At 31.2% G+C, this 11,233-nt stretch overlaps 1 pseudogene across 1 annotated transcript; it reads left to right on the forward strand.

The window, feature by feature from the left end:
• Positions 1–2,719: 2,719 nt before the first annotated feature.
• LOC146917097 (uncharacterized) lies at positions 2,720–9,267 on the forward strand (annotated as a pseudogene). Its single transcript, XR_015015465.1, has 7 exons — positions 2,720–3,265; positions 4,186–4,469; positions 5,071–5,749; positions 6,449–6,803; positions 7,221–7,315; positions 7,717–7,911; positions 8,412–9,267. The product of XR_015015465.1 is annotated as an uncharacterized LOC146917097 (transcript).
• The last annotated feature ends 1,966 nt before the right edge of the window (positions 9,268–11,233 follow it).

Genomic DNA, 11,233 nt, shown 5'->3' on the forward strand with positions numbered 1-11,233 from the left:
AAATTCATCACTGTTGAAAGGTGTCGTGAGATACTCATTATCCCCTGTATTATTGACCTGACTTAACAAATTAACGACCGGGTTTCGAGAGCTCTATTTTTCTTCAAATAGTTCCTCAAAATAACTTTTTGCAATTGAGCGCATACCTGCCTCATCATAAATGTGCATGCCATCATCATTTTCGAGAGCTAAAATCTTGTTTACCTTATTTCTAGAAGTTGTTGCAACATGGAAGAACTTTGTGTTTAAATCCCCATCACGATACCAATTAGTTTTGACCCTTTGCTTCCAATACATTATCTACGTTTCCGTGAGCTAAGCTCAGAGCTTGCAGGGATATTACATAATATATACACGGTTGGGGTTCGAACCCCGAACATTCACCTTAAAAATGTAAATTTCTAGCCACTATGCTATTAAACAAATAAAAAATATATATTATCAACAAGTCATAACCATTTATATATAAATGATTTTATAATAAATATTTATTTTGAATACAAGTCAAGTGTCAACAAGTCTTAGTTCAATTGGTAAACATGTTAAAATTATTAGGCAGAACGTTGTAACCAGAGTCTGAACTTCACTACTCCATGTCAAAATTAAATGCACAAAAATTTAAATAATATTTCTTCTTTTGGATTTCTTAACATGCGCCCTAAAGACTATGAGTGTTCAAAACCAAACCAAACCAATAGAAAAACGGCAAATCGAACCAATCCAAACCGAAACCACAAAAACCGCATTTCGTTCGGATGTATTTGGATCAATTTTTTACTCAACTGCATGGTTTGGTTTGGTTTGGTTTGCAGTTTTGATTTTACCAACCGAATCAAACCAAACCAAACCGCAATATAATAAAAACACTAATTAAATATATATCACTTGGACCAATACTCAAAGAAACTCAATGGAAACTTTAATAAAATGATATATTTTTTCTCTTGTTAAGTTTCTTCTTTGCTTTTTCTTTCAAAAATGTATTTATGTACTACTTAAACTCTTAAAAAATGATAAAAATTTTAGTTTTTGTATTTCTTAGAAAATATGATTACTTTTTGTCCGCGTTTAAATTTGGTCTACGTTGTTGGAAACATTGTTGGCTGAAAATAAAATTGTAATGTTGAATGAAATTTAAAACATTGCCGAAAATATGTTGTGTTTTAGCTTTTTAATTTGATTTTAATGTTGGAGACAAAAAAATTAATCGTCTAAAAAACCGCACCAACCGATCCAATCCAAACCGCATTGGTTTGGTTTGGTTAGGGTTTTATTTTAAAAGTCAATTGAATCAAACCAAACAAAACAGCACACTTGTTTACCTTGTAGTTCGGATGACTTTAGCCTTAAAACCGAACCAAACCGCACTGCAAACACCCTTACTAAATACATAAGTTAACACCACCCTCCCTCCGGTCCTATTTATAAGAAACATTTGACTTTTTTGATTCATTGCATAAATAATGTATTTGGTCTATATTCTATACTAAATACATTAATTACTCAATGAATCTAAAAAATCAACTTTTTCTTATAAATAGGACCGGAGGGAGTATCTATCAAAAAAAATTAATAAAAGTAAGTGCAATTAATGATTTAATAATTATCATTAATTGCAGTTTATAAAATTCTTTGCACCGCCTCTAAAACAAATTCTTTTCATTTTTAGTGTTCATGGAGGAGGGTTTCTTAGTACTATTATTTCAACTAAATTATAATAATTTTTATTTTATTTTTTATTTTGGATTTTCGGCGCATTATGGTTTTCATAGTATTTAAACACTTCAGTTGTATCCTAAGATATAATTTTTATTCATTCAATAATATTTCAGAAAGTTTTTTTAAACTCTAGTGGATTCTGAAACCATATTATCGTAGATTTGTCGCTTGCAAACTTGTTTTTTCTTTCTTTTCTTCAATCTAGATTTAACGTTTGTTCCCTAAAAAAAGATTTAAATTTTGTTTTTTAGGGAAAAAGAGTTAATACTCCCTCTGTTTCAAAATACATGTCCAATTTTTGCAATGTGCACTATTCACATGACTTACTTTGACTATACTTTTTAACTAATGTATAAATACAAATATTAGCATGTAAGATGTTGTTTGATTTGTCTCGACAAATATTTTCAAAATATTAAAATTTTATAATTTTTTACTTTAGATAATTAAAGATATTAACAGTCAAAATTGTGCATTGGCATATGTGAAGTGGTTGACTTGGACATGTATTTTGAAACAGAGGGAGTATTTATTAACCTATGTTGACCTATAATTGCTTTCCCTAATTTCAAAGAACTAAATAAAGTCTGATGAATAATTATTTTCAAAAGAATTCAACTCAGATTATTTCAAACAATTTTTATTTAAAGGAGTTTATTAATTGAATTACATCGTCCAATGCAATTAAATTTACATTTTCTCTACCATTTTTTTCGTACGCATGAACCGTTTTTTTTATGGTGGTTGGAGTTCGAACCCCAGATCTTACATATAGTATACATTTGTTTATATCAACTGAGTTAAACGCACAAAGACCTATATATGAACAGTTGAGTAGTTTGACAAATGTGAACATGACATTTTCTCGATTTCTCTTCAACACATTTTCTTGTGTTGATTAATATTCATAAGAATAAGAATTTTTTAGTGGTACCCACAAAATTCATATTTCAATAAAGTTCCATTCATTATCAAACCGCTAAATCTTCCTCTCCCACTCATTCTTACAATCACAACATTTCATTTCATGCACACATTTCTCAAACTTCCATTCATTCACAAAATACCCAAATATTCAATTCAATTCAATTCAAAACAAAAAAAAACCCTAAAAATGTGATTTTTTCTTTGGGTACGAAAAACCCAAAAAAATCGATTATTTTTCTAAGCCAAAAAAAGTGATTTTGCACTATTCTTTAGCATCTAATTCCAATTCCTTCACAATTCATCATCTTCAACTTGTTTCTTCAAAAGGGTATCATCAAAATCAACTCTTTTATCGATTTCTCATCTGGGTCGTTTCAACATTCCCAAAATTCCAAAAATTGAAGAAATGGTTATGGTTTCTTTGTTGATCCTATTTGGTTTTTTTCTTGGTGTTATTGTTGTTGTTGCTGCGGAATTTCTTGGTTTCTTGTGGATCCTTAAACGACTTCGTAGGAAAATTAACAGTGATAAAGCAAAATTTTCATCAATTGCAAACCAACTTGATCGTAGTAGTAGTTGCAGTTCTCAAATTGATTCTCATCAATCTTTCAAAAAAGAGGTAACTTTGATTCTTCCACAAAAATCCTTTTTTTTTTTTTTCTGAATTTTTGTATTTTTTTGTGAATGAAACCCTCATTGTGTAGTAGAATCTATAAGATACCATTAGTATTTATTAATTTTTAATTATTTTTACTGTTTTATTATTTGTTTATTTTTGTGTGTTTCAGATTGTTCATGTCATTGTGTAGTAGAAATGTAGAATCTACTATGATAATATAAGTAGATGTTAATTTATTAATTTTTTTTTACTATTTTATAATTTGGTTATTTCTGTGTATTTCAGATGTTTCATGTCATTGTGTAGTAGAATCCACTAAGATAACATAAGTATATATTAGTATTTTATTTTGTTTTTACTGTTTTATTATTATTATTATTATTTTTTTGAAAGATGTTTTATTATTTTTTTTATTTTGTTTGTTTCAGATTGTTCAATATAATTGTGTAATAGAATCCACTTAATGACATAAGTATATATTAAATTTTGTAATTATTTTTTTTTTACTATTTTATTATTTGTTTATTTCTATGTATAGTAGAAAATAGGGTAGAAAATAGGCTTAGATGGTAGAAAAGATTGTAGTAAGGAGAGTAGATCAGATGAAGTATAGTCGGATCACTAGAGGTAGAGGAAGTCCTAGAATAACTATAAGAGAAACTATTAAGAAATATTTAGGGAGCAATGAGTTGGATCGAAATATGGTTTATGATAGAACATTATGACGTAATTTGATCCATGTAGCCGACTCCACTTAGTGGGATAAGGGTTGGTTGTTGTTGTATTATTTGTTTATTTTTGTGTGTTTCAGATTGTTCATGTAACTGTAGTAAAATCCACTAAGATAACATAAGTAGATATTAATTTCTTAAGTTTTTTTTGTTGCTATTTTATTATTTGTTTATTTTTGTGTGTTTCAGATTGTTCATGTCATTGATATTGGGTTTGGGTTTGGGGTTGGGTTTCTTCAGGGTGTAGTTTGGGTTTTAGAACCAGAGAAGGTTTCAAAGTACTTTGTGGAAAGATCATCAAAAGAGGTGAAAAGGAAAAAAGAGGTTTTTGAGGTTTCTCCTGTTAGGAAGTATGGTAATATCAAAGGTCAGTCACTTGTTCTCACTGAGCCTGATGGATCGCATACAACCATTCAGCTCAAAGGATGCATCGTTGAAGCTGTTTCTGCCACAAGCGCTCCTACAAAAAAATGGTAATGGTGTTTGTGGTTTTTGTTTTCATTTGCATTATGTGACTTAAATTTGTGATTTCTAGACTTCGTTATATTTTTCAAGTTGATTTGTTGATTTTAATTTGTGATATTTTAAGGTTGATTTCTTTGGCGAATTGCTAGAATATTAGTTTTAGTTATTTGGTTGAGTTCAATATATGTCGCTAATGTCTAGTTTATCTTGATAATTCTCGACAATTCTCAAGTTTATGTCAAATTAACCAAGTAATTGGGCTCAAGTGGTTAATGAGCTTCACCGAAAGACGAATTGTTCAGGAGAAACTGAGTTCAATTCCTGGGTGGAACAATCACATCGTTTTGATTCAACATATGATTCACATCTTAAAGAAGTGTTGTAAACGGGTTTCTTTTGAACTTTCTCTGATTTTGATTTAGAAATGATAGATCTCATTTCCTTTATGACGTGCTTGCATCCTAAAGAAAGAGATAACATGTTATAGCTTGGCTTATAAGTGTCATACTTCATATGATTATGGATAGATATATTTTATTATTCTCATAATCATTAACCGAGGAAATTATGTACTACACATTCTTATTTGATTTGCAATGAATTTTATAGGGCAAAAAAGTACCCGATCAAAGTGGAAAACAGGACCTCTGTGATATACCATGGAAGCAAAACTCTTTATGTATATCTTGAGACTTCGTCTGAGAAAGAGGCATGGTGTAAGGCCCTCCGTTTGGCCTCATGTGATGAAAGAGAAAAACTCCAATGGTATTCGCAGTTGCAAGAAGAGTTTCATAGTTATCTGACATCATTAAATACTGAATATCATTCTTTTATGAAACCAACAGTAGGATTAAGTGTTGAGGCAATAGAAAGGGCTACTAAGACGGATGGATCTTCCTCAAAGGTCCGTCAGTTTTTGAAAAAAATTACGAGAAGATCTTCCCGAGTTGGCTTGGATAACAAATGGACTTCATTCTCAGGCCGCGAAGACAAAAAGAAAACTGAGAAACTTCGGGCTTGCCAAGATGCAGTTTTAGCCACTAGCTATATGAAAAATGGTGCAGCAACTAGTCTTCCGAGAAGTTCCATATCAGACGATGCTCCATCACTATCATCATCATCCCTGTCTCGTTCAGGAAGCCAAAGTCATTTTTCTGTCTGTTCTGACACCGATGAAAAGTTTGGTATTGATGAGGGAACATTATGTTGGAATTTGTTGATTTCCCGACTCTTTTTTGATATCAAAGGCAATGAGCAAGTGAAGAAATCCGTGCAAGAGAGAATTCAGGTTTAAGATTTTCCTATATGAATTTATGCAGTTGATTCTGAGTCTTTTTAATCATCTTTAAATTAGATGAGAATTTCTGTCTAACAATCAATGTTTAGAACTTTGTCTTCTCTATGTTAGTTTGTTACTTTGTTAAATTGATATTAGTACTTAGGCATTCATTTTGGAACCCTAGATGTAGAATATTATATCCTTTTAGCAACAGGTTCAAGCTGCATAATTATGAACAGTTATTATTTAGCTTAACACATTAGGTGTATATAAGTTATATAATTTTCAGGTAATGATATAATCTTCTACATTTGAATTAATGGAAGGAAGGTACTATTTTTCAAAACATTAGCAATTTAACTACTGGCTTGCCCCATTTTGGTCCAGCAAACTCCATTCCTTTAAGATTGTTGAGAGAATGTTCATAATTTTTTATTTCAGCGTTGTCAATTGCGGATCACGGAAAATAACGATTTGTTCAAATTGGCTATGCTACAGGCTACAGTAGTAATATAGCTACTATATGACAAAACTTTGCACTAAACAGCGTCGTATAGTGGAACAATAGCGATTTGTTCAAATTTTGCTATGCTGTTGCATTATATAGCTGCTATAGACCCTATTTGACTACGCTGTTTTATTTACGGAGAAATATGTTGAAAACTTTATTTTGTTATGGTAAGTGATGGTCTTCTCTATTTTTTACAGAGGACATTGTCCAACATGAGAACTCCCGCATATGTCGGTGATGTCGTCTGTACAGATATCAACATGGGGAATGTTCCACCCTGTATCATTGGGATGAGGGTTCTTCCGATGGAAATGAGCGAGGTATGTGCCTTGGAGGTTGACATCGAATATTCTGGAAGTGCAATATTGGAGATTGAAACAAGGCTAGAAGTTGGTGAGCTAGAGAAAGAGGGCTCAAATCCCGTGTCGAACAATGTTGGGTCTGTCCCATCAGATATTATTCAAGATTTCGAGTATTTAGATAAGCAATTAGGTCTTGCAGAAGGAATGAATGATTCACAAGAGCCTAAAGAAGATGGTGACTGGAACAATGGTTAGTACTTAAGTGCTATTATATTCTGCTATTTATGTATTTTCTCTAGTAGTTGTTAACTTTGTACTCAATTTTTCTCCCGTTAAAATGTAGGTGAGGAAAATCATAGTTTTAGTTCTGTTCATCGTATAAACGTAATTTTTGAGCCTTCATCTAAAAACTCAAGCTTTCTGGATGGTGTATCTTTCACAATGTATTAGTGCTCATGCATGGAAACCATATTTGTGGAATAAAACAATTCACATGTCTTGGTTTTTAAACGAGAGGCAACAGTTTCAAACTGTTATACTGTAAATTTTTCTAGCACTTTTGGTGATAGCAGGGGCCTTCCAAAATTCCTTCTCGAACCACCTATAGCATCATATTATATTTTAGTTTAAAGCATTCAGATGGATGATGTCAATTTTCCCTTTGCAGATGTGTCAAAGAAGTTAAGAAGCAATGCACCTTCCTCGACTCCTGGATCAAGATGGAAATCTATGTTAAATTCTGTTGCCAAGCATGTTTCACAGGTACCATCTCTTTATAACTCCCTACTTTTTTCCCATTGGTTGCTTTTTTCCCCCGTTCTTTCATTATTAAGAATCTGCTAAATAACTATGTAAAGTGGTTTGTACCTTCGTGAACTCTAAATCATTTGATTGTATAGTCTCAGTTATCATGTCAAAAACCACCCCTTCCCCCCAAAAAATAAATAAATAAACACGAACTTGTAGGTGAAAACATTTGAATGGTTTTTTTTGTGTTACATCATGAACAACTAAAGGTGTGCAATGCATATCTTGTTTTTGAGCACTTTCATGTGGATAGATGCTTTATTATGAAGTTATAAATAGCAGATGTTTTACCATGAAGTTATAAATAGCTAATGTTGTGTTATTCTCAAATTAATGACTTTGTTTATTATCAAAAGGTTCCTATCACTTTGGCAATAAGGGTAGCATCCCTAAGAGGGACACTGCGTTTTTTTATAAAGCCGCCACCCGCCGATCAACTGTGGTATGGTTTCACATTTATGCCTGATATAGACTTCAACTTGGAATCATCTGTTGGAGAACATAAGATAACCAATACGCGCATTGCTTTGTTCCTGATCAACCGGCTCAAGGTACAAATAGTTCCCTTTTTCGTTAAGTTATGAAAGGATATTTGTGAAGTATTACTTTTTCTTGTTCAACTTTGCATGTCCTTGTTTAATCTATGAAAAAGACTAAGACCTTGTTTATTTAGATAAACTACTTATCATGTAAGTGTTTGTATAAGATATTTCTGCAACAAAAAGTAAAATAAAGTCCGACTATTTTTTTATAAGCTATAAGTTGCTTTCATAAGCTACTATCATAGAGAGCTTATGAAAATAAGCTGATAACAGCATATTTACATGTCATAAGTTGTTTCTATAAGTTCTCTAAAACAATCAGTAGATAAGTTCAAATAAACCAATTCAAACAGGCCCTAAGTAGTCAATAGTTATGCACAAAGGGGAATTTCCTTCAGAAATGACTTTAAGAAAAAAATCTTTGGGGAAATGTGATTGCATGCCTTCGTTTATAGAAATGAACAGAGGATCTCCCACTTGCAAACTTAATTTTTATTTCTCTTCTGCAGGCAGCAATTCGGGACACTTTAGTGCTCCCAAATAGTGAAAGCGTAGGCATTCGATGGATGCTAGCGGAAAAAGATGATTGGGTTCCTCGGAATGTTGCACCTTTCATATGGATCAACCAAGAATCTGGGAATGAAACTTCAAATCCTCCAATTGATAGCAATAACCAAACTTCTGGTGAAGTGAAAGCTAGTGCAAAGACCTCAGGTGATAGTCCAGAACCGAAACAAGAAAAACTGAAGAGTAGCGAATCGAGACAAGATCCAGCCAGGAAATCAGATTCTCAAGCATTTCCGTCAAGTTTCTCTTTTTCAGCAGCAATAAGGAATAGTAAAAGCTTTGACGAACTGTCAAAACCTTTATTAGAAAGTGGCCAACAACAAGAAACTAGTGATTTGAAGGATCTTAGTATGCCTTCATTAGAAAGTGACCACGAAGCTAGCGAAGAGAAGACGGATGATGTTTCTGTTAGCAGTTCGCCTTCGAATAGTGCAGTGATGGATAGGTCAATCAGTTCGACCAGTTCGGCTCAACAGGATGATTCAAAGCCCAAAAAAATTGGAAAAAGGGAAAGGTTTTTTGATTTGCGAAAGAAAGTGAACGAGAAAATGAGCGAGAAAATAGAAGAAGCCAAAAAAAATTGGAAGAAGTGAAAGGATTCTTGTTGAGAAGATGAGAGCTTCTGAGAAATAAAACACACAAAGTAAATGTCAGAATGATCAAGTATTTGTTACTGACTTCTTAGTTCTTATCATGTCTGAGATTAGTATCATTCATTCATAAAATAAGAATGTTGGTATCAAATATTGTTTCATTGATGAGTTGTATAGTTTTTAGGGGCTTAGATGATCAAATGGAATTACATATATATAGTTACAAAAGAAATACTTTAATTGCATTCAACTTGAGTTCCAAAATTCTTTGACTTGGTTCTCTTGTAAATTTGCAATAATTATATGATAGATGATTCTTTTAGTAGTTTGGATACCAAATAATCTTGTGAGAATTGCTATACAAATCCATATATAGTTGCTCTTTATTTGAGGAGTACTTTCATTTTATTGTTTTGTACATTTGAGTTTCCATTAGTGTCAAATTTTCTCTGTATTGTTGTTGAATTTGTATTATGGGTCTGTTTTTCTAATTAATTTTGTATTTAAGTCATTAGTTGAGTTTCAAGCCTTGACAATGACATGGATGTCATCCTTTGTTCTTAGGTGATTTTAATTTTATTTATTGACTATTACTAGGATCATATCAGTTATTGCTTATTGAGTTGTTATAGATGTCTTGATTGTAGCTTTAGTTGAATTTTGGCAAAATTACTGCATAAGTTTTTAATATTATTTTGTTACAATTTAGTCCTTTATTTTTTTTTGGGTTAAATATGTTTTTAGTCCCTACAAATTCACGATTTTTCAAGTTTAGTCCCTATAAAACACATTTGACCTTTTTTTTTGTTCAAATCCTTTATTTTTTAAAACGTGTACATATTAGTACTTTTTATTTTTCATTTTTTTATTAAAATAGAAGCCGAGGTGCCCATATGAAAATTAGTAGTAATTTTAATTTATAAATATTTTTTTCATTAAAAAACGTAGAAAGAAGCGATGTTCATCTTATTCTTCTTTTTCCTTAAAAAAAAAAAAAAAAATCTTATTCTTCTTCATATGTTTACCATCTTCACCATCATACACATCTTCAATCTTCATCATCTTTTCATCAAAGCCATAAAGTTCAGATCAAAACTCTAAATCTTAGAGTCTTAAATCAAAACCAAAAAAAACATCATTCCATGTTCAATTGAAAGAGAGAGGTTTTGAAGATGATTAACATATGAGTTTGAAGATGATGATGAATGTGATGATGAACATATGAGATGAATGTGATGATGAACATATGAAGAAGATGAACACTACTTTCTCCTGTTTTTTTTTTTATAATGAAAACTATATTTAAAAATAAAATTATTACTGATAATCGTACGTGGCAAGCCACTTCAACATTCCTTTGATAAAAAAATATGATTAACTTTTTTTTGACGGAAAAATAAAGGATTAACTTGTCAACATTTTAAGAGATAAATGATTTAATTGGAACAAAAAAAAAGATAAAGGACTTAAATGTCACAAAAAAATAAAATAAAAGACCTTTAAAGTAATTCTGCCTTGAATTTTTTATTGATATAATTTATGTGGTCTTGGAATTTATTTTTTATTTTTTTGTGTTAACCCTCCGATTCTTAGGGGAAAGAGACCTTGGTATGCTATAAAAGATAACCGTACTTTTCCAAACAATAATCTATTCTATACTATATTTAAAGAAAATAGTCTCAGTTCTTTTGAACTGACTTTTTCTCCTTCCGAAATTTCTTTCAACATTCAATACAAATATCACATATAACAAAAATAGATAAGAGTAAATTTAAATATTAAAAAATGTAACAAATTGTTTACGAAAACATCACAAACAGTAATTAAGAACCTCAAATAATTTATTAAAAAAGTGTAACAAACATGATTTTTTTTGTTACCGCGCAAAATATATTTTGTAACAAACACGATATGTGTATATGTCCATTTTTATTCCTTTATTCGTAAAAAAATGTAACAAACTAGATCAAGTATATCTATCTCTAATATTCCATATCCTATTTTACCCTTCATTTAAACTATTTTTTTTAACAAATCAAAATGGAATATATTGCTCAATAGAGGATAAAGTCACCCCGCACAAGGTGTTCAAAAATGGTGAATTACCCAAAAATCTGTTACAAAAACCAGACACCTATGAAAAGAGTGCCACCACCGAAACAAACAAAAAC

The sequence above is a fragment of the Medicago sativa genome, chromosome 6 (genome assembly GCF_051527215.1).
Source record: "Medicago sativa cultivar Bolivia chromosome 6, Bolivia_mono, whole genome shotgun sequence".
NCBI classification, from domain to species: Eukaryota; Viridiplantae; Streptophyta; class Magnoliopsida; order Fabales; family Fabaceae; genus Medicago; species Medicago sativa.